Source organism: Musca domestica, unplaced genomic scaffold (assembly GCF_030504385.1).
Source record: "Musca domestica strain aabys unplaced genomic scaffold, Musca_domestica.polishedcontigs.V.1.1 31, whole genome shotgun sequence".
Classification (NCBI taxonomy): Eukaryota; Metazoa; Arthropoda; class Insecta; order Diptera; family Muscidae; genus Musca; species Musca domestica.
In genome coordinates this window covers 10,003,866-10,028,377 of record NW_026712309.1, presented here as the reverse complement: position 1 = coordinate 10,028,377, position 24,512 = coordinate 10,003,866, and the positions used below count along the sequence as shown (strand labels likewise).

General features: G+C 34.6%; 1 protein-coding gene across 6 annotated transcripts in view; it reads left to right on the top strand.

Moving 5' to 3' along the window:
• Positions 1-24,512, top strand: part of LOC101891022 (protein pangolin, isoforms A/H/I/S) — a 162,800-nt gene that overhangs the window by 110,075 nt on the left and 28,213 nt on the right. Inside the window, exon 3 of one of the 6 annotated variants that reach the window (XM_059124912.1) lies at positions 5,335-5,444. The exons of the other annotated variants lie outside the window; for them this stretch is intronic. The gene's annotated coding sequence lies outside the window, so the exon portion shown is untranslated. The remainder of the gene's footprint in view (positions 1-5,334; positions 5,445-24,512) is intronic. 6 annotated transcript variants of the gene reach the window in all.

Here is a 24,512-nt window from a genome sequence, read left to right as displayed (position 1 = left end):
AATATTCGATTCTCGTCCTGTGGATATATTATTAGGTGCGGATTTGTATCCCCAAATAGTGCTGCCCGGTGCACAACAGAATATATTTGGTTCATTGTTGGCTAAAGGTCTTTGTACACTCATGTAAGGAAGCTAACACCAATAAAATCCTTCAAAAACTTCACCCACAAGTGGTTCCTCAACACAAGTTGCATTCGAAACCTGCAACTTTACAAGCTTTTCCCATGCCACCCCATTACATACAAACCCATATCGGATTTTCAACGAGATCACAGGGATCACGAATATCCCCTCTCATTCCACTATGTTCACCTTATTCACCAGAGCACAATACCACTTTGTCGGGTACTTCTTCGCCAAGTTATCCACCACTGAGCACCGCCAGTCCAACCTAAGTTTTACCATCACGCCGTACTTATACTGCACCCACTTCAATAAAGAATCAAATAGTTATTAGTCCTCGTCATGTTATATGTAAACCATATTCTCCTCCTAAGACTCCTTAAATACTGACCATTGTATACAATGTTCGTTAGATTCTATAACTTCTACTTCATTTTCTGCTGTTCACAACCTTAAAGTACACTTAGTTCAAAATATTCCGCTTTTTCTCCGAATGGTTCGCCTTCACCATAATATTGACGTTCGTCTCAAAGTACTACAAGATCACCACTAAACATACTTGTACATTCACCAACCTCACTCAATTGTTATCCATCCCGCGGAAAACGTTAACTTCAATCGTAACTGCTTCCCTTTCGATAGGTTAATTAAGAACATTAGGTAACTATCACCTACATCTCATCTTTGGAATTCAGTATTGCTTCCGGTATAGTTATGTGATCAGTCGTCATATTTATGCATTCGTCTTTGTTCATTGTTTGGTCCAGAACACTTGCAAAACTTCCCTCGGCGGAGACCGTAGAGCGCAGATGCCACCGGGCGGTAGTTGTTGTTGGTTAGCTCACTTTGATACATACGAGACTCTGCTCTCATTGGAAATAATTGTAAATGTAGTAGTAGTAATCGACAATGATCCTCGGCGATCATCTGCGATTGCAAGAACCTCTGCGTTCACTTGTCGTTTAGTAGTTGAAACGTAAGCACTAAGGTCCCTGCGCCACCCCAAATTACATAAGGTAATTTTGCTTGTTGTGCTCGAAAAGAATCTCTCAATAAACCACCAAACTTAGGTAATCATAAAACTAATCACTACTTGTGTTTTATTATTTCTATCTTTCACTTCTTCACAATTCCCGCCTAAAACATATGGGGCTTGGACCTGCATAGACAATTTTACCGTTGTATGGGGGCTATACGATATCGTGGACCTATATGAATAATTCTTTTTCAGAGATTAAGGTACTCAGGAAGAACTCTTTGTGTGGATTTTCAGACAACTCTATTGGAAAATGTGGCTAAAATCATCAAAATACCGAATATCGGGGGCTGTACGATATAGTGGACCTATATAAATAATTCTCTTCCAGAGTGTAAAGTACTCAGAAAGAACTCTTTGTGTGGATTTTCAGACAATTCCATTGGAAAATGTCATCAAAACACCGAATATCGGTTGGTACCGTTGTATGGGGGCTATACGATATCGTGGACTGATATAGCCCATCTTCGAACTTGACCTGCCTGCAGACAAAATACAGATCTGTGAAAAATTTTAGCTTCCTTTCTTTAAATGAATGAATTTGAGACTATATAATGCGTTTTTGGTTAATCAATTTTTTTATTTAATACCAAAAAATAAAAAAGGCACATTTTCAGAGCACAAAAGTATTGGCACACCTAAATTATATCTTATGAATATAGAAAATATTTGCGAATTAATATTTTGTTGGCAATCCCTTCCGTTTAATAACAGCATCCAGTCGTTTTGGTATGGAATGAACCAATCTTTTGGTCGTTTCTTCGCCTATATTTTGTCATTCTTCCAATAAGGCTATTTGCAGCTCACTTTTATTTGAAATTGCACGTTTTTTAACCCGTGTCCCAAAACTCAGTTGACTTATTTTTATACTAATTTGCATACACTAGACGTTTCTTTAGGTTGGTGGGAGAAAAGAAATTATTTCCATACTATGCATGGTGGAGGGTATAAAAAGGTGGAGAACTTGGTGAAGCACGTTTAACAATTGTTGTGGAAGAGCACATTGAAGTGCAGTGAAACGAAAGGGGAAATCTGAACTTCTGTTGTTGACTCATCAGAAGTATCATTTAATACTACTTTTTAAGTCCACTAATAGCTATAAACGTGGAAATTCAATAGGGAAATTCAAAGAGAGAGAGAGAGATGATTGCTATAGCTTTAGAGGACAGAAAGATATAACAAGGGATTTTTGCATGTTTTACAGGCAAAATTATTGACAGTGAGCCCATTACCTTTTTTTATCGATTGTTTGCAAAGGGAAGAAAATTTTTCCTAAAAAATTTACATAAGAAAAAGTGAAAAGAAATGTGGCTTTTGGTGCACTTCTTGTGCCGATCGATGGAATTCGGAATATTGAAACACATTTTCATAAAATATTTTTCCCTCGTTTTCGACTAAATGACTGACGAGTATGATGTAAACCATTGCGTCTCTCTCTCTCTCTCTCTCTCTCGCAATATACTTGTACTTCTAAAGCCATTTTAATTAATAACATAACTTTTGCATTGTGTGTGTGTAAAAAGAAAAAAAAAAAAAAAACAACTAGAACAGTGGTTTATAAAAAAGGAATCATCTGTGTCCAAAAAATCAGAAGCTTCAATATCCAGGTATTGATGGAGCCATAATAATGCGGACCATAGTAGCTAAAAATAAAGACATTACGCTATTTAATGTTGTTTAATGATCTGACAAATTTTAGGTAGATTATGAGAATATTTCAAAATCGTGGATGTCAATCGAGTTGTTTGAAAAATTTCTGCTTAGGCAATTGTCCAGCACATCTCAAATCTATCCAAGATAAGTTTAAGTACATCAAATTTGTCTACTTTCCTCCTATTATGACTTCAGCTTAGCATTCAATGGATCATTGAAAAATTGAAAAGAATCGTACAAAACATTTTGTACGACTCTGACGATGATAATCTTTTATCAATGAATCACGAAGCACGAATCAGTGCAAATAATGAACGTTACTCCGTTTTTATACCCTCCAACAAAAAAAGTATGGAGGGTATATTAAGTTCGTCATTCCGTTTGTAACTCATCGAAATAATCATTTTAGAACCAACAAAGTATATATATTTTTGATCAGCGATCAGACGATTTAGCCCTGTCCGTCCGTCCGTCTGTTGTAATCACGCTACAGTCTAAACGAATTAAGATAGGAAGCTAAAATTTTGCACAGATCTCTCTTTTGTCTGCAGGCAGGTCAAGTTCAAAGATGGGGTATATCGGTCCACGATATCGTATAGCCTCCATATAACGGTACTCCCCGATATTCGGCATTTTGAAGATTTTAACCACATTTTTCAACGGAATTGTCTGAAAATCCACACAAGGAGTTCCTTGTGGGTACTTTATACCTCGGCAGAGAATTATCTATATAGGTCCACGATATCGTATAGCCCTTATATAACGGTACCTCCGATATTCGGCATTTTGATGATTTTAGCCACATTTTCCAATCGTATTGTCTGAAAATCCACACACGGAGTTCTTTGTGACCACTTTACCCCTGAAACGGAATTGTCTATATAGGTCCACAATATCGTATATCCCCCAGATAACGGTACTCCCCTATATTCGGTATTTTGATGATTTTACCCACATTTTTCAACGGAATTGTCTGATAATCCACACAAGGAGTTCTTTGTGAGTACTTTACTCCCTGAAAGAGAGTTGTCTATATATGTAGGTCCACGATATCGTATATCCCCCATATAACGGTACCCTCTGATATTCGGTATTTTGATGATTTCAGCCAGATTTTTCAACGGAATTGTCTGTAGCGTAATGTTCCTAATTTTTTTTCCTAGAACGAAAAAAAAACTTAGTAATTGGTCTCCCTTCTTGTGAGAGTACAACACTTATTGCATGAGAGGATACGTCCGTAGTTGAACCAGAAATGATCTCACTCCTATTAGGGTGGTAGATACAGCAAAGTTGGAATTGCTTCAAACTTTTTGGTACTCGTTTTAATACCGCTTTGAGAAACCGCAAATCTAAAGTATTCAACATTGCTTTGAAAAAAATTCCTTTTTTTCCGAAGAGACCCTCATATTAGCGTCAAATTGACAAAGTCGGAATAGGCTAGTGGATACAGGTATAGTCTAAAATATACCCAACCACGCCATCAAACGACGTCATCAGGTAAGATAAAAAATCCGTTACTGTGCCAGAAATATTGATTCTACATTTATGTTCGATAGTGTTATATCCCTGAATTGACTTAACTGAAAAATTATTTAATAATATTTTCATGACATAATAATCTTATGACATAATAGTCATTTATGTTTGATAGTGTTGTATCCATGAATTGACATAACTGACAAATTATTAATAATATTTTCACGACATAATCGAAATCCAACCGAGCAATTATTGCGCTAAAATTTAAAACAGTGTTAGAAAACGAAAGCGTCGCATCGCCAGCACCTCACACCTTGTTTCCTTGTATAATGACCGCTTCGTAGTGTCGTTCTATACCATCGTATTTTTAAATAATTCAGCCTCGCGTTATACTATATTTTAACATTCCTCCTGTTTCCATTCAAATAGTACCAAATTTAGTACTTAATACACATTACCAAAACAATCCCTCGTATCACTTCTACTTCCTAAGCTTGGTTTTCATAACAAATTTCTTACCTTACCAAATGTAGTGCCTTTTAGTACTTTTCCTATACTTGTTTGAGTTCCCATAAATCAAATAACATCAAAGATATTCACTTCCAGTTCTATTCCTTTCCTAAATACCATTTAGCACTCTTCCTACTTTTTGGTACATTTTTCAAAATTCACATACATATTTGAGACCGACTTCGAATCACCGCAACTCCGTTGCGTATCGGATAATTTCATAAACAAATCACCCATTTTACTACTTTAAATTCTCTTAAGCATAACTGAATCAGAATGACCACTGAGTACCACCGGTTTATATTTTTTTTCTCAAACACTCGGTTTGATTCCTTCATAAATGAGCTGCACTACGAACTACTATTAAACGTTGCTGAATGAAAATAATCACCAAATGAATAGAGAGTACAAGGGTAATACTGAGTAAAGAGAACGGGAGAGCGGGAGGAAGAGAGATATAAAAATTAACAGAAATTAAGTGTAAAATAAATAGTAGCAATTATAGCTGTTTGTTTTTTTTTTTTCATTTACAGATGTGGGATAGAAGAGCAAATGCAAATCAACTAAGTGGGTTCCCATCTATTTGCGTCTTGGCTCAATAAAGTTCTGATTACATTCTACCGCAAAAATGTGGAGGCGGTGTGTGAGTGTCTGTTTTTTAAGCATTTGCCGCTAATCACAAAATAGTCACGGCAAGCCGGCCACTGATCCATATCTTAACCACACCACACAAAAAGTGAACCTGATAGCAAATTTCAGATTTCCAGCTCCTTCCCTTCCTCATATACCAAATTTTGAATTATTTAGTACTTTTCGATCTTTTTTTCAAAACCACTTTTTTTTAAATCTCAACCCTAATATCAACCAATATCAATATTTCAAATTTCAAGCTCTATCGAGGAAATATCGCACCAGAAGTGGAGGTGCGGGATTAGCGTTCCTGTATCACCATTCTGTTCAATACAGACATATCTCGCATGAGCTAGTCTCTAGTGACCCATTATCCCGCCGATTAATAGCTGTGAACCGCGTTACTTGCCTAATATAAACCCACTTTTGGAAGGCAATAACCGTCTGGTACTAGGGGATTTCAATGCCCACCATGAGTTGTGGAATTCCGTCCTAGGTAATGACCAGAGGGGATCAGCGTTGGCAGAGCAGATTAACTGCTCCACATTTTGCACGGTAAAAGAGGATGTCCCCACCCGAATAAGAGGAGAGTGTTACATGTCCTACATAGAACCACAACAGCATTGCATGCCATATCCACACATATCAGTCGAAGACTCAACCAGAACAGGCCGTGCCATAAAACAGTAGTGGTGGCTCTCGATCTATCAAAGGCCATTGATACGGTCTACCATCCTCGGAAATTTCGCAAGTTCCTTCCAAATGGTAGGGGGTATTAAAAGTTCGGTCCGGTCGAACTTAGCTGCTTTTTTACTTGTTTAAATTCGAACTAAAAGTACTAAAAAACCACCATATAGACATTTCGGTGAACGGATGAAGAATGACATTTTTATATTGAGGTAACTGTTGTTGTTGTAGCAGTGTTAACATACTCCGTTGTTTGTGTTCTGATTAATCAGGCTCTTCCTTAATGTCCTGGTTTAGGAACTCTGTTACCTTTATGGGCTGTAGTCAGAGATCCTTTGGACGGGGTTGGGTAGGTTTAGCTGGACAATTAAACAGATGCAGCGTATTGTGCGGGCCTGTATCGCACGCTGAGCAGGCGTTCCGCACATCTTTGGAAATTCGTGCCCATCTTGAACGTAGTTGGGCCAAAACTACCCTGGTTTGTCTAGGCAGCCGACGTTCTTCAGCTGCAATGGATGGGGGGTGGACTCCGAGTATGGCATTCATAATGTAATTATTAACTACCTCTGCGACTGCATCAGTATGAATGCTATTCAGACCCGCTTGATAGGCTTCATGATCTAGAGGCTCTCTCTTATATCGCTGGACCTCTCTCTCTAGATCATGCAGGTCCTTCCTGACACGCCTGGGTGGGGGAGTTCTGTCCACCATATGGTGGTTAGGATGACTCCCACGATGACACCCAAGCAGGTACTGCAACGAAAGCTGACGTAAGGGAAGAACCTTCGTCTCCTCATGTAAATGGACCAAAGGAGTCATGAGGAGGCACCCTGTTGAAGTTCTCAGGGCGGCATTCTGGCAGGTCTGAATACTTTTCCACTGCGTTGCACTCGTATTCGCCGACCACACTGGAGCCACATAGTTAACCACAAAAAGACCAATCGCTTTATAAGAGGTCAACAAAGTTTCCTTATCCGCACCCCAAGTCGATTTAGTGGTGGATATTTTCATATTCCTCGCATGGAAGATGGCGGAAAGCTCCTGACACATATGTCATCAACTACAGGACCCGACGCCATGATCGTACAGTTATCCGCGTATGTTATGATCTCGTTGCCGTCTGTAGCGCGGAATTTCAGAAAGGTAGAGGTTTCGGAGATATCACCCCACCTTGGGGAACTCCCTGTTTCGCTCTACGGGGCTTGAACTTCTTATTCCGGAATTCAACGTATGACTGGCGTCCACACTATCCAACGTTTCAAACTTGGCCGGAGGGTAGTATTCTCAACGTCCTCGAACAGCGTGTCATGGTTGACCGTATCAAAGACCTTTGATAGATCGAGAGCCACCACTACTGTTCTATGGCACGGCCTGTTCTGGTTGAGTCCTCGACTGATATTTCTGATTTTGCAATGCTGTTGTGGTTCTATGTAGGAGACGGAAACCGTGTTGATGGTTAGCAACTGAATAGCTTCCTCTGATACTGGGGAGGAGTAAAGCCTCGAAGGTCTTTGCTACTGGCGACAAAAGCAAAATTGGCCTGTATGATTCGCCTTTGCTGGTATCCTTGCCAGGCTTCAGTAACGGAACCACCCTGCCCATTTTCCAGGCTTCGGGAACTATGTGGTTGGCTAACGACAAGTTAAGTACATTGGTTAGATACTCAACCCCCGGTGTATCCAGTTGCTTCAACATTACTATTGATATTCCGACCGGGCCCAACGCTTTAGATGACTTTGGGACGACATTCTGTGGAGGTACGTCCTCGGCGGGAAGAGATCTTATACGACGTAGTACTCTTCGGCTCACTCTGGGGGGGCTCGACAAATTGGAGGTTAAAATGGCCAGCGCACCTCTTCGATCAGTCATCGTTACATCGTTAAATGTGACTGCTGTCCAATCATCCTTTTTTCCATGGTTCGAGAGTGACTTTACCGTTACCCACAGTTCAATGTTGCAACACTTCAGATGGTCTAGCCACTTTCCCCGCTTATGCTCCTGTACCAACCTGTTGAATACCACCGTCAGTTCACTGACTCTGGGATCAGTAGGGTTGGTACGCCGGAGCTCATCACGCTCATTTTCTAGTCCCGCTACCTCTGCTGGGAAATTTGGTCTTACTTCGGGTATTCGACCAGCAGGTTTATAGCGAGCGGCTGCAGCTTTGATGATGTCCCGGAAAATCCTTTCTGCTACCCGAACATCAGAAGGGTTGAGCAAAGGTTGGTGAACTCTCTGAACTCAGACCAGTGAGCTTTCCCATGGTTAAGGAAAATGCGGCGTTCAGAGGTTATGAAATCGGGCGATCTGCTGATGGAGACGATTATGGGAAGATGGTCTGAGCCAAGAGAAATGACGGGTTGCCAAGTCACGCCATTTATCAGACCGGGTGACACAATGATTAAATCTGGCGAAATGTGACACTCTCCTCTTATGCGGGTGGGGGCATCCTCTTTTACCGTGCAAAGTGTGGAGCAGTTAATCTGCGCTGTCAACGCTGATCTACTCTGGACATTATCTAGGACGGAATTCCACAACTCATGGTGTACATTGAAATCCCCTAGTATATATATATATATATATATATATATATATATATATATATATATATATATATATATATATATATATATATATATATATATATATATATATATATATATATATATATATATATATATATATATATATATATATATATATATATATATAATATGATATTTCCTCAATACATTTCGATAGAGCTTGAAATTTGAAATATTGATATAGTGTAGGGTTGAGATTTAAAAAAAGTGGTTTTGAAAAAAATATCGAAAAGTACTAAATAACTCAAAATTTGGTATCCCACATCTGTAAATGAAAAAAAAAAAACAAACAGCTATAATTGCTTTATTTTGCACTTAATTTCTGCTTATTTTTATATCTCTCTCCCTCCCGCTCGCCCGTTCACTTTACTCAGTACAGTATTATAAGTAAAAAAGCAGCTAAGTTCGACCGGACCGAACTTTTAATACCCCCTACCATTTGGAAGCAACTTGCAAAATTTCAAGAAATTCCGTTTAATTGATGAACTTTATACGGGGGATATGCAAAGATGCGAACCTACATAAGTAATTTTTTGTCATATGCTGTAGAACCCATTAAGATCTTCAATTACGAAATTTAAAACAATTTCGGCGAATAATGCCGCTGAAAAATGCCGAATAAAGGGAGGAACCGTTATATGTGGGCTATACGAAGACTTTATATATGCCTTATATGTGGGCTATACGAAGACGTGGGAGACGTGGATATGCATACGATTTTTTTTTTGCATAGCAGTACCCAATACAAACAATTTCGAATACGAAATTTTAAACAATTCGGGTAAATAATGGCGCTAAAATAATCAAAGTACGGAATATCGGGAGGTACCGTTATATGGGGGCTATACGAAAAATGCACATGTGTGCAAAATGTTAGCCTCTACTCAATTCTTTCAAAACATAGCGTGATTAAAACAGACGGGCAGACAGACAGACACATAAAAAGACGGACATTGCTAAATCTCCTTAGAATTTTAACGTAATCCAGAATATACATACTTTGAATAATGCTTTCCATATTTTGTGGGTTATTGATATATAATTTTAAACCCAATTAGCCCACATCGAAAATTTCAATGTGCGCCGTACTACAAGCTTAGTAATGATATTTTAAAGGGCATAGCAGTCTTCTCTATTCAAAAGGCCTTTAATTTGTAATTTTGAAGTCGTAACGTTTAGAAGAACATACTGCATTATTTTATTCCGAATATTAAATTTCACTAATCAGTTTGTATTTTTGTATATTTGGCCCATTGTCTGGTATAGTCCCTATAAAGAAGTAACTCTTGGTGAAAAGCTGCCACATGATAGAAGTAATTCATCGTTTCGATATGAGTCTTATGTGAATAGCTGTTTCGATCTTACATATATATGTCTTTGTATGACTTATTCGCATTTTGCAGCTGAGGTATCTAGAAAATCATATTTTGAAATATTAATATGAATAATTCATCCTTTGTAAAATGTTAAATGTCCAGGAGTAAAATACTAATAAATCACATTGCCAACTGAATTGGCTACAATTTATGAAAGGTTATATTTTATGATAGAAATCACACTTACGATAGTAGAATGCACCAATTTGATTTTCTAAAATCAGCCAATCAGAATTCCAAAAAAATCTAAACTTTCAGTTCAAAGTCCAAATGAAAATATTGCATGCTTTATTAGAATAAATAAAACCATTCTAGTTGCACTTCAACCCATTATAACTCTCGTTTGAATCAGTGTGGTTTCGTTTTTCGTTGCGTCGCGCGTTTCTGTTCTCTTCGCTCGTTTACTCATACGCATTCAAAACAAAGACGAATACAAACACAATTGATGTAGGAAAAAGACTACCATTGCATATGTTGAGCATTGAAAACAGGTTTTTATACTGGTTGATGGTAGAGACTTCCATTTTCCATCTCCTAGGCTCATTTAACGCTCATCTCGATAGAGAAAATTATTAAATACTGGCAAGTGCCCGCCACATCTCCACTTAAAATTTTGGATCCATTACAACCGATCGTGTTAGGTCTTTTTAGTACTCAAAATACACAATTTTTCAGTTAGACATTGTTTTAATCCGAACTTTATACATCGTACTAAATTTTTAGACTTACAAGATTTTATATATTATTGAAGTTTTTCCTTTGCCGGAAAGAATAATGGGAGCACTTTTACCTTTAAAACCAAAAAGTTTTTAAAATGTTTTATTTTGAAGTTTATCGATGAGGATATTATCAACATTCAAAACCACTGAACACTGGATCCACATCTAATTTTTCTGTCCAAAACAACAGCGACCTCAACATTCAAATTTCAATTTCAATCTATACCGGATATAGTACCATTCAGTACTTTTCGTACAATTGTATATGTAACAGCGACTCTTATACTAAATTTCAGATTTCAAGCACTATCTGTTCACCCAATATCAAAGTGTACCAAATATAATGCTATTCAGTATTTTTCATGCACTTGTAATACACATTTCCGAAAGCATCTCGTTATCACGAACCTACCACCACCCCAATACCAAAATTTCAAATTTCCAGCTTTTTTCATACACCCAAACCGGAATTGTACCATTTAGTACTGTTTGCACACTTAGTGCATATTTTCAAAACTACTTCCTTCTCTCAATCCCATCACTATTCGTTTGCATAATTACAAATGGTACAAAATTAAGTGCATTTTGGTAAAAGTATTATTAGAATTTCGAAAAGCCCTTTAGTTTGTCTATCCTAAACAACATCAAATACTCTCTATTCCTTTCCTTAGTGCAGTTCGCCAAAAATACCTACTTCTCTCAATCCCGTTTCCAAGAAATGATTTTCACACCTAATTTCAAGATTTTACCACTATGGTACAAAATTAAGTGCATTTTAGTACTTTTGTTACAAGTATTGTTAGAATTTCGAAAAGCCCTTTAGTTTGTCTATCCTAAACAACATTCAATACTCTCTATTTCTTTCCTTACATAATTACAAATGGTACAAAATTAAGTGCATTTTAGTACTTTTGGTACAAATATTGTTAGCATTTCGAAAAGCCCTTTAGTTTGTCTATCCTAAACAACATCAAATACTCTCTATTCCTTTTCTTAGTGCAGTTCGCACACTTAGGGCACATTTCCAAAACTATCTCCTTCTCTCAATCCCATTTCCAAGAAATAATTTTCACACCTAATTTCAAGATTTTACCACTATTCGTTTCCCAAATACCAAAGTTAACGCTATTTAATACTTTTTTGTACGTATTTCCAAATCCCCGCCATGTACCGACCAAACCGCACAAACTGTTATCCTAATGTGAAATTTTAAACTTCCAATTTAATTCCTTACCCGAATACCAAATTAAGTAAAATTTTGTACTCTTTAGTACGTATACCCAAAACCACCTATAAATATCAACCCCGCATACTTCATGCGGTATCCATTCACGCAATACCAAATTAAGTACCATTTTGTACCTTTCATGCACTTAAGTTCGAATTTCCAAACCTACCTACATTCCTTAGTCCTAACTCATTCCAACTTAATCTGTTCACCCAAATCCAAAATTTACCGAAATTGACCTTTGCCTTAATAAGGCAACAATTTGAAATAAAATATATTAAGTTTTCTTCCATTTCCGAAATTTTTTGATATTTTGCAAAAGGTTGCAGTTGGGAACTGGGCAATTGGTTACGATTTAGATTGGTCATTGGATAGTATTTTAAGGTTGAAATGGACCATAGCTTTTCTGCGAAAAATACAAAATTCCCGCTAAAAATGAAAACACTCGAGAAAAGCACTTCTAAACTTTACTTGATTATGTTTTTGTTAACGTACATAGTTAGATATGGGGGATATGAAAAGGTATATACAGGAATTTACATTTTCAATCATTATTTTGAATACATATTAGCACGATAGCGTAAATATGAGACTAATGTTAAGATCTTTCAGATTAATTTGTTTTTACATTAACTTGAGCACATTATTATTTTTTTTTTGATCATTCCCAATGCCACTCTTATCCGACCCTGCCAACCGAGGGGACCACCTCCCCATAGCACAAGGAGAGCGTACACCCATTAGTTAGTAATGTAAAGGAACTCCGGCTACAGTAAATATATATAAATTACATTTTAGTTAAGAACACTAAGAATAATTCACAAGGCAAATAGAACACATACATCGAGAGTAATCAATTTCTAAAGTATTTTGGATAGGTGGTTCTAAATCGTTCTTGTTGTGTAAAGGAGAATAGTTGACGTAATGAAGAAGTTAGTATTCCAACGGTAAAAAAATTTCGGTCATTTAAACAAGGTGTATGTATGGTTTTTAAGGTTGTTAGCAAATAAAGTTTGATTATGCTTCTTGTTGATTGTTCCACTCATTGCCGATAAAAATATGATAACAAGTGGAAACAAGATAACATTCTTATGATTCACATAGTAAAAATTGTTCACAAATCGAACGTTGATCTTCAGTTGATCTTGAATTGTGCGCCTGGGCTCCAAGCTCTGAAGTTACCGGAGGAGACGGAGTACTTTGTGCCGTGTTCCCAAACTTAGGTTTATAAAAATAAAAGATTATCAATTTTCAACAAGATTTATTTTTATCCAGGAGAATAATTGGTGTGTATAAAAATGTTATGCAAGCTTTCATATTAAGGGAATTTGCAGAGATGGAAATGTATACTGAGTAACCATTGCCCAAACTGAGCTATTGTATAGATATTTGTTTTGGTAGAAAAAAACTGCACTCGTAAACCAGAACTTTCTCTCCACTTCTGGGCGCTCTAATAAAGTAGCTGATACATAAACATGTACTAATCTATTCGTTTAGAAAAAAAGTATTAAACACAAACTACTCAAAGTACGCCAAGTGGATCTGGTGTTATTGATCATAAGGGTAAAGTACGAAACCCTTTCCCATTCATGATCTTTTGACCTTATACTGTAAAATAAGGACCCCACACTGCAACAACAGGTCTTAATCATTCATGTTACAAATCATGTAGATACAGAGTTTATTTGAAGACTCTGTCAATGCTTTAGCAGAAAAATAGGTTTGTTTTGAACATTGCACATGTCCCAATGCTTTTAATTAAATGTTGTAACGTATATGCACTGAACTAACAGAATCAAGCGATAAGCGAACATAACTAAAATGTTCGCTTACAACTGTAGTCAATCTACAAATGTGCCTGTTTTAATGGTTTGAGCTTATTGATGTTTTTCTTGTTTTGTGGTTAGTTGTTGTAATGGTCTTTTTTTCAAAACTAAACATATCTAAAGTTCCTTGATTTTTTTTTTCATTATTATTCATAATTCTCACAGACTTGTAATATTCTTTCTTCAATATTCAATTGATTTCCATTTTAATATTTTGTATTTTTTCTTTGAAGTATAAAACTCTTGCTAGTTCTTATAGTTGGCTACTAATGTAATGTTGTGCTAAACATAAACAGTAGGTAATCAATGCCAGTGGAAACCTCAAATCAGATGATGGCAATTATCTGATACCCAGATACCAAACAAGATCTGTGTTATGCACAAAAGAAATCAGAACTTCCTTTTTCTCTCGATCTCTGAAGAGCTAATATCAAAATTTCCAATACCCTAAGTACAGAGAAAAATCAACAAAACCAAGCATTTATAATTAATATTAAGAAGTAACGTGTTTCATTGGCCAAGCCCAACGGCTTAAATTTTTATAAATAAGTTTGAATGCTAACTACTTATAAATTGCATTAAAATTAAGTTCCCTTGTTCCATCATCAGTCAACCACATATTTGCCAAGACATCATAACATTCCACAAATTTTACCATAATCTCCAGCTGAAAAGGGCCTTTCACGCCGAAGTATCAACTTATTATATTGCATTTCTTTACTTCTGCTTTGGTTTATATGTGATTTAATGATAACAAAATAGTTAAATTTAAAAAACATAAGTGATATTTTGGTTTCGGTGTTAAAAGTGATATAATATAATCTCTTAAGTGAATTTCTAGTTGTGCAATGACAATTTAAATGTCACTTCCGAATTGTTTTAGATTATAATTTATATTGAGAATGGATACTGAATTATAATCAAATGTCGTTAGGAAATGCATGCGATTTTTTTAATAAATATTTTTATATGAATTGTTAGAATAATGTACTTTGTACATCGAACGGTAATGGTATTATGAGAATGTAGACACTTTTTGACGAATTTAAATTATATTGCTTAGCAATAATGTTATTTAATTTTCGATTTTTTGTAAATAAAAACAGGCGATTACATAAGATTCTATTGTGTCGTACCCACAGTTTATTCTTCTTGAAAATTACGCGAACCTCCTCACCCACTGCTTGATTTATTAATTGGGTTTAATTGATACATTACACAGTAGAGGAAGGCGACCATCGTAGGACATAAAGATTAAAAACATTTAGTAACATTTAATTTGTGATTCTAAAATTAAAAGAATACCTTTTCGGAATTTAGTCTTCTTGTTCCGGAAAAGGTTTATCAAAACTTCGTAAGCAAGTAAGAATGAATAGTTTTTGTCTTTTGCTCACTCAATAGTTTAACATATAGATTTCAAACTAAAGAACTAATGTCCATAGCTCACTAATGCGATCATATTTTTAAAAATTATATATTGTTGCCGTTCGAGAAATTAGTTTTATCGTGTGAATAAACCGCCTGGATTTATTACACATACTCTTAAGTGCTTGTTGGAAAGCAGTGATATAAGACCATTCTGATTTTGTGAGCTCTTATCCGCTGTCTAATAAGGAAATATGCACTAATGTTATAAATATTTCGACTTGTTGGGTTTGACTAATAATTGAAGTATTTGTATTGTATATCCATAATCCAATTTGTACCACAATATCCTTGTAAACAAGTCTTAATATCATCTTTACCAGAACCGAAAGGAATTAAACACCAATAGCATGAATTATTTCTTTCTTGAACTATTGTATTGTTAATATCTGGAATTAACCGATTTTTTCACGTGAAATTACCCAAGAAATTTGCTTGATTTTAGCGTAGAAATGCAAGGCGCTGTAGGTATGACTCCTTCTTATTCTGTTGACCACAATGAAATTCAAAAAATGGTCGAAACAAATATTTGTAACTTGTTAACTAGACTGTATATTTCACCTGATGTAGCAATGTAGCAGAACCAACCACAGTTAATCAGAATAATATCCCATCTACAAATCGGCATACTTCTCCATTTCCGCCACAACCTCAAACTTTGTCACATTTACAATGTCCCCCACCTTGGCAACCGCAGCCACAATCATTCCCACCATTATTACTGACGCATTCCCAAGCACAATTTAGGGATACAAACTTGCCAAGCCATTTACTTGGTTCAAATAAACCTCACCAAAAAGAAAAAATAACGATTATTCTAAATTTGGACTTAAAATTCGATGGCTTTTCAACTGGCTTAACCTTTGACGAATTTTTATACCGGGTCAAAACTTTGACCGAAGACAATTTAAACAGCGATATTTAACTTACTTGTGAAAATATGAATCTGGAACGCTCTTAATGGTATTGGCGGTATCGAAAAACTGTCAATTCAATCATATGGGAAGAATTCTGCTACTCAATAGCATTTCAAGTCTTTCGATTCCGTGACGCAATTCAAAGTTTTCCTCAGAACAACGATGTTGGAATTGCGATGAGTAAACTATTTTGCTATGGCTGTGGAGCCAAAAATACCTTCAAGCCAAAGTTCGTCGTTTGTGCCGAATCGAAACAAACATTTCAGAAATTTTTTTCGACAGGGGAGCTCCCGAAGAAAAATCCATAACCCGTGAAAATGCTGAATCAACATCACCACCTACAGTGTTCAATACAAATGTATTGTATGATAGATTTGGGGGCTATTGAAAAAAAAAATGTTATGGCTCCTTTCGGAAAAAAGTTTTAAAAAATGTAAACAAAACAGAAAAGTGCATATATTATTTTTTATTATATAATAACTATAAACTTTTTAGGTTCGATTAGAATTTATATGCTAACTCTTGAGAATGGATACTGCGTAATACTCAAATGTTGTTAAAAAAAACGGTTTTTTTGTTTAATAAATATTTTTATATGAGTTGTAAAAATAATGTGGTAGAGTAGTTTTTTATGGGTATTCCTTTTCGCCCCGGCAATGGTAGGATTATAATGCAGTCACTTTTTCCCGAATTTTGGTTTGGGGTTCTTTGCGTTATATTACCCGGAGAGGCAAGGTTCCCCAAAATCACCTGGGGAATCATTAACAATGTATGCTTTTAGAAGGATATTTTCAAGAAGAAATGTTTAGCGATAAGGGTGCATTTGTTATTTAATTATAATTATTTCAAAACTAAACATATCTAAAGTTCCTTGATTTTTTTTTCATTATTATTTATAATTCTCACAGACTTGTAATATTTTTTCTTCAATATTCAATTGATTTCCATTTTAATATTTTGTATTTTTTCTTTGAAGTATAAAACTCTTGCTAGTTCTTATAGTTGGCTACTAATGTAATGTTGTGCTAAACATAAACAGTAGGTAATCAATGCCAGTGGAAACCTCAAATCAGATGATGGCAATTATTTGATACCAAACAAGATCTGTGTTATGCACAACAGAAATCAGAACTTCCTTTTTCTCTCGATCTCTGAAGAGCTAATATCCAAATTTCCAATATCCTAAGTACAGAGAAAGATCAACAAAACCAAGCATTTATAATTAATATTAAGAAGTAACGTGTTTCATTGGCCAAGCCCAATGGCTTAAATTTTTATAAATAATTTTGAATGCTAACTACTTATAAATTGCATTAAAATTAAGTTCCCTTGTTCCATCATCAGTCAACCACATATTTGCCAAGACATCATAACATTCCACAAATTTTACCATAATCTCCAGCTGAAAAGGGCCTTTCACGCCGAAGTATCAACTTATTATATTGCATTTCTTTACTTCTGCTTTGGTTTATATGTGATTTAATGATAACAAAATAGTTAAATTTAAAAAACATAAGTGATATTTTGGTTTCAGTGTTAAAAGTGATATAATATAATCTCTTAAGTGAATTTCTAGTTGTGCAATGACAATTTAAATGTCACTTCCGAATTGTTTTAGATTAGAATTTATATTGAGAATGGATACTGAATTATAATCAAATGTCGTTAGGAAATGCATGCGATTTTTTTTAATAAATATTTTTATATGAATTGTTAGAATAATGTACTTTGTACATCGAACGGTAATGGTATTATGAGAACGTAGACACTTTTTGACGAATTTAAATTATATTGCTTAGCAATAATGTTATTTAATTTTCGATTTTTTGTAAATAAAAACAGGCGATTACATAAGATACTATTGTGTCGTACCCAAAGTTTATTCTTCTTGAAAATTACGCGAACCTCCTCACCCACTGCTTGATTTATTAATTGGGTTTAATTGATACATTACACAGTAGAGGAAGGCGACCATCGTAGGACATAAAGAATAAAAACATTTAGTAACATTTAATTTGTGATTCTAAAATTAAAAGAATACCTTTTCGGAATTTAGTCTTCTTGTTCCGGAAAAGGTTTATCAAAACTTCGTAAGCAAGTAAGAATGAATAGTTTTTGTCTTTTGCTCACTCAATAGTTTAACATATAGATTTCAAACTAAAGAACTAATGTCCATAGCTCACTAATGCGATCATATTTTTAAAAATTATATATTGTTGCCGTTCGAGAAATTAGTTTTATCGTGTGAATAAACCGCCTGGATTTATTACACATACTCTTAAGTGCTTGTTGGAAAGCAGGGATATAAGACCATTCTGATTTTGTGAGCTCTTATCCGCTGTCTAATAAGGAAATATGCACTAATGTTATAAATATTTCGACTTGTTGGGTTTGACTAATAATTGAAGTATTTGTATTGTATATCCATAATCCAATTTGTACCACAATGTCCTTGTAAACAAGTCTTATTATCATCTTTACCAGAACCGAAAGGAATTAAACACCAATAGGATGAATTATTTCTTTCTTGAACTATTGTATTGTTAATATCTGGAATTAACCGATTTTTTCACGTGAAATTACCCAAGAAATTTGCTTGATTTTAGCGTAGAAATGCAAGGCGCTGTAGGTATGACTCCTTCTTATTCTGTTGACCACAATGAAATTCAAAAAATGGTCGAAACAAATATTTGTAACTTGTTAACTAGACTGTATATTTCACCTGATGTAGCAATGTAGCAGAACCAACCACAGTTAATCAGAATAATATCCCATCTACAAATCGGCATACTACTCCATTTCCGCCACAACCTCAAACTTTGTCACATTTACAATGTCCCCCACCTTGGCAACCGCAATCACAATCATTCCCACCATTATTACTGACGCATTCCCAAGCACAATTTAGGGATACAAACTTGCCAAGCCATTTACTTGGTTCAAATAAACCTCACCAAAAAGAAAAAATAACGATAATTCAAAATTTGGATTTAAAATTCGATGGCTTTTCAACTGGCTTAACCTTTGACGAATTTTTATACCGGGTCAAAACTTTGACCGAAGACAATTTAAACAGCGATATTTAACTTACTTGTGAAAATATGAATCTGGAACGCTCTTAATGGTATTGGCGGTATCGAAAAACTGTCAATTCAATCATATGGGAAGAATTCTGCTACTCAATAGCATTTCAAGCCTTTCGATTCCGTGACGCAATTCAAAGTTTTCCTCAGAACAACGATGTTGGAATTGCGATTAGTAAACAATTTTGCTATGGCTGTGGAGCCAAAAATACCTTCAAGCCAAAGTTCGTCGTTTGTGCCGAATCGAAACAAACATTTCAGAAATTTTTTCGACAGGGGAGCTCCCGAAGAAATATCCATAACCCGTTAAAATGCTGAATCAACATCACCACCTACAGTGTTCAATACAAATGTATTGTATGATAGATTTGGGGGCTATTGAAAAAAAATGTTATGGCTCCTTTCGGAAAAAAGTTTTAAAAAATGTAAACAAAACAGATATATTATTTTTTATGATATAATAACTATAAACTTTTTAGGTTCGATTAGAATTTATATGCTAACTCTTGAGAATGGATACTGTGTAATACTCAAATGTTGTTAAAAAAAACGGTTTTTTTGTTTAATAAATATTTTTATATGAGTTGTAAAAATAATGTGGTAGAGTAGTTTTTTATGGGTATTCCTTTTCGCCCCGGCAATGGTAGGATTATAATGCAGTCACTTTTTCACGAATTTTGGTTTGGGGTTCTTTGCGTTATATTACCCGGAGAGGCAAGGTTCCCCAAAATCACCTGGGGAATCATTAACAATGTATGCTTTTAGAAGGATATTTTCAAGAAGAAATGTTTAGCGATAAGGGTGCATTTGTTATTTAATTATGGCCAAAAGTAGTTTACGTAAGATTCTAATGTGTCGTACCCACAGTTTATTCTTCTTCAAAATAATACGAACCTCACCACCCACTGCTTGCTAGTCCTATTAATGGCTCCTATGTCTTCTTCCAATGAAAATTTTTCATCGAACTTCTTAAATTTTTAATAATCGTGTTTAATTGGTACTTTTTTTTCGTCTCCAGAATCTAAATTGAAGTTCTGCCGACATGACTTAATTTAACTATCATAAATAAAGTGTAATCGATAAATAAAAGTTAGGGACTCCACAAAGTAGGTAAACGAGTAGAAATCTTTGCAATTAAATTATGTCCATGTGCCTTTCCGTTCGGTTCCTAAATTTAATGTGAGTCTTTCAAACTTTGTGCAGGCTTTTACATTATTATTAGGATGATTGATGTTTCAAAAGGTAAATATTTGTCCTAATTTAGATATAACTCTCATATAATATTATCTCCTAATATTCTCAAATCAAATGTGCTCTGATTTACCATTGTATTATTTCAGTACAGTTACATCTAGACCTTTAATACTGATTCCCTCCATATAACCTGCAGATTTGAAGTATTTCGAAGGACTCAAAAACATTTTCGAGGCTTTAAATCCTTTGTCAAAAAATTACAAGAAAAGTCCACATTATGCTAGGAACACAATTGGAGCGAACGACGAATTTCGCCCTACGCGACGACAAAATGAGCCGCGTAAATTCGTCGTATGGAACACAATACCGACGAAATTATAAAACAGCTGATGAAGGTGTTTACCTTTTGCTCATTTGTTGACTACAATGAATCAGAGAATTGTAAAGTTTATTAAAATTGTTAAAATAATTAACAAAATGTATATTGTAGTAAAAGCTTATCTGCTGCCAATTTTCTCCCATACTTCCGTCTTTTTTTGATCATTCTTGTAGTCTTTTGAGGCCAAATTATACAAGAACTCATAATTCTTTACGTTCTCTATTATAATTTCACTTATGTCCATCTTTTCTATTATAAATTCACTGATATACATCTTCACTCAGGCGCAAGTACACAAATAAATAAACAAATTAATTATGTTTTTTTTTTATACGAGTAACAGATAGTAGAGTGACCTTAACAAATTTTAATGTAAAAAGTAACTTTATTTACTAAAACACAATGAAATTCGTACAAGTATGGCCACCTTGTACTGTTTTGTTCGCCGTTCGCCGGCATATGAAATAGAAATAAAGTTCGTATGTAAATTAATCTATATCCGCCTGTGTATGCGGCCGTTGGTTGAAATCGCAATAAACCCAGAATATTTGTTAATCTTTAAATCTTCATACAACATTCCTAGGATGATTATAATTTATTACTTTTAAACTTTATACATGCAGATTTAAAGAAGTAGGTGTGGGTTGGAGGTTGAGTATACTAACAGATATCTTTACTTTCTTGGCAAATATAAGGATTTTAGATAAATCGAAAAAATGGGCGCAAAAGTGGGCGTGGTGTTTGCATAAAAATATAACTAGGGGTAGGGCGAATATTAAAAAAAACTTCCAAATTGTCTATCCGTTCTCAACTGATTTAATTACCAACGAACGACAATTGATTTATTTTTCATATTAAGATAATATTGATTCATTCAAAAATATATATTTATTTAGTTTTGACAAAGCTCAATTTTAAAATATTAGTGATTTTCTTTGAGCACTTTCTTTTTTAAGTTGATTAATCAATTTGCTGCTGTTAAATATAATAAAAATGGAATGATTTGTCAATACGTTTTAACAATTTTCGTGAAATGTATAGCTTTTTGGTCAATGTTTGCAATTAGTTTTTTTTTTATAAAATGACTTTGTGCTCGAGTCCCACAGGAACATCTATTTACAACAAGATAACAAAGGTTTCCCTTCAATATTATTTCAAACAAATCAACAAGCAAAATTATAGGTTACATTAAAAAAAGAGGCTAAGGACTATTGGTATGGTCGACGAGGTTGTACCCTGCGGTGTCATCTTAAAATTATAAAATATTCTTACAGTGGGTTTTCTTATATAAACGCTTTCAGCTGTAGAAACATTCGATATAAACAAATTAAGCCAGTATGTTTTTAAATCAAGCCCTGGGATACATAAATACATAGATTAATAACAAAAGATAAACTAATTACAAAAAAATTGGAATCGAAGAACTCCTGAACCTGCGTCCGACGACTACTCTGTAGTCAACTGTAGGGTTGTTATTGAGTGGGCATAACTTATTTGTAAGTACCCACGCTATTGTAGACCATAATCTTCGTTTGCATCACTAACATAAGGGAAAAAGACAAAATATGTGTAACAATAAGAGTATGACCGTCTCTTAACAGCCATTTAGCTGTTACAAGAATAGTAAAGTGGGAACCCTATATTACACCACTGACTATATGTCTTATAATGACACGATACTATAAATACAAATGCAAAAAGTTATTTTCTTTTCCTTATTAATATATAGATAGACAAAAAAGAAAAATTAATAAAAGTTTCTACACAAAATAATGTGTTTTGTATCTTTTAAGATTTATTTCGGCACAGGAATGCTATCCTTGCCGATAAGTAGCTTTAATAATTATATTGCTAACTGAATTTGAATATTAGATAAATAATTTTGATTCTTTATTTGTTATATTTGATCCATGTCATTTTCAAGTAATTTAATATAATGCAAAAGGCAATGTATTATGTTCTTCCGTGTGTAGTGGTTCTTCTTTCTCATGTATCATCCTATGTTGAACTCTGTAATATTCAAACATTACTTACTTCGTTTCAAACTAAATCGCGTAAGCTAAACTTTGGCAAAACTAGCGTTGATCTGCTGCGTTCCACATTATCCAATATAAATTTTGTTCATGAAGGTAACATGGATTTTAGTATTTCCAGATTTTTTAGATAGTGCATAAGAAACTTCAGTCCCACTCGAAAAATGTGCTGTGATATGAGTTCAGCTTATTTTATGCCGCAACTAAGCGCTTACGTAACATAAAAACAGATTGTATAAAAATCAGAACATTAACCCTATTATAAACTTTACTAATTATACAAAAGCTAGAATAATATACAACACTGGTAATTTAAAAAGTTTATTCTTAATACCTAGTCAATATGAGAAACAGCCTTCATAAAAATCCTAAAACTTCTTCAAATTCGTTAATTTTAAAAGAAAAGTCCCTGAATGTTCGGTGGTATGAGATTCGGTAATACAGAGTTATGTGAACCTAACGAAATAGTAAACATTTTTGCAGATTTAGTTTATTTTCCTGTCATTTGGTGATCGAGATGTATTATTCCAAAGCATAAATCTGACAAAAGATGTGAAATAACAGGAATATTGTAAAACTGAATGCAATTCGCTAACTTTTTTAGCGTTTGGTTACACAAAAAATTACTCGTTTTGTTACATCTATAGTATCATCACATCAGCATGGATTTGTCAAAGAAGGTCAACATTGACAAATGGATTCTTCCCTGTCACGTTCACACTGGTTCCACAAATAAACTTCAAACTGATATTAGTTACTTATTTCAGTAAAGCTTTCGATTTGGTTGCGGAAAATTTATTAATATGTAATCTTGACTTATTACCCCAATAATTAATAATTGTTTAATAATTGATATCGTCTTATTCACATGACCGTTCTCAAAAGATTTCTTTTAACCTTTAAGTGTTTAGGTACGTATGTTATGACGTGGTGGTAAATTTGACCCCTCTTAATTTTACAAAGTTTATTTAAAAATATAGCTTTAATATTTTTAATTACATTAAGAAAAAAAAAAACAGTTTTTTATTGCATTTCAAATTCAAGCAAAACAGGAACTTTTATGTATTTCAACAAAATGTGAAGGGAGGGTAATTTTACCACCACCTCTTTAGTTAAATGTTAGCAATGCTCTTTCTAAAAATATTACAGCATTGTCTGTTGTTCCTTAAGGTGGCCATATTTTATTTACCACTCCAAAAAATTTTCTGACGATGTTTAACTTTTTTAAAACTTCTCTTGATTCTCACAGCCAATCACTTAATCTGCAACATGACTTGTATTCGCTTGCAAATTTGTGTAGTGTCAATGGAATGTCATTAAATTTAAAAAATATAATAAATTGTCTTTGTGTAGAACTCAGCATGTGACCCAGATCCATTTCATAGGTTCGTACAAATTGGATAATGTTAACTTGGCTTCGCATTAGGCGGTGCGGTACATACTCAGAGGAAAAAGGCTCAGAGAAAAAAGCTCTAGCTTCTTACAAAATGAATGAAATTTGGACCTACCCATTACATTAGCATTATGACCGGTATTGTCTTGGTCATAATCCCCTCTCCATTATTGTCATAATACAATTTAATGTCCCTTCGCAAAGTACTTACTTACGTAATTACACGTCACTTAAAC